The 903-nt window shown below is 43.6% G+C and overlaps 1 protein-coding gene across 2 annotated transcripts in view; it reads right to left on the reverse strand.

The window, feature by feature from the left end:
- Positions 1-137, reverse strand: part of b3gnt9 (UDP-GlcNAc:betaGal beta-1,3-N-acetylglucosaminyltransferase 9) — a 7,694-nt gene extending 7,557 nt beyond the window's left edge. For both annotated transcript variants that reach the window (XM_034878874.1, XM_034878877.1), the window contains exon 1: positions 133-137. The gene's annotated coding sequence lies outside the window, so the exon portion shown is untranslated. The remainder of the gene's footprint in view (positions 1-132) is intronic.
- Positions 138-903: the final 766 nt, after the last annotated feature.

Raw genomic sequence — 903 nt, forward strand, 5'->3', positions numbered from 1 at the left:
GGACCAGGGACCCAAAGTTAAATTAATGTTGAGGGATCAAATAAGACCACTGAAATTCTAAAGAATGAGAACCACTGAGTTACATAAATTATATTCCTTTAGCCTTTGTACCAAGGCTCAGTAATGTTTGACCCTCATCATCTGTGCCCCACTTACTGTATTTACTTTTTTGGGGAAATATTACTAATGTTCATTTTATGAAACATTGAATGAATTATTACAGTTACATTTAGAGATGCACAGAGGTTAGAGAAGCACAATAGTGGCCCAACGTTGCAGTATTGTATATATAGTATAGTATATATAGTTTTGTATATATAGTAAAGTATAGCTCAGATGTGTTTCATCAGATTTCTGTTCATGTTTACAACTTTGTGCACATTCAAAATATAACTCCTCCCATCTCTGTTGTCCGAGATTTGGAGAGTTGTAATATAGTCTGCTATGCATGCCTTTGCTCCGCTGATATGGTGGATCTCATTCAGACCGTCGGGCAGACACAGAGGCCCATTCGGGTCTCTGGTCTCTGACATAGTTTAGAGGGGGCTGTACGCTGCTCAGTATCGGAGGTCTGCACAGATGCAACGCGTCACTGCCCACAGCAGAACGAGTCCTCTGCAATGAACTGAAGTTACTACGCTACCAGCCGCGCTGCTCACCTCTATCTCTGTCCTCTTTTAGAGAGAGGACACGAAGCGACGGACGGGTCTGTGATACTCAGAGCTCATACCTGAAGCCGGGGAGCGCTCTTGAACCCCCTCACAGTCTCTGAAAGCACAACTAGTCGATTGCGAGTGGCTCAACAGGTAGATCAATAGATAAACTCATCTTTCAGAAAATTTGACCGACCGGGTTGACACTTCAGCGTGAGAAATCGGGGATGTGGCGTGTGAGCGTGTGAAA

The sequence above is a fragment of the Etheostoma cragini genome, chromosome 8 (genome assembly GCF_013103735.1).
Source record: "Etheostoma cragini isolate CJK2018 chromosome 8, CSU_Ecrag_1.0, whole genome shotgun sequence".
NCBI lineage: Eukaryota > Metazoa > Chordata > Actinopteri > Perciformes > Percidae > Etheostoma > Etheostoma cragini.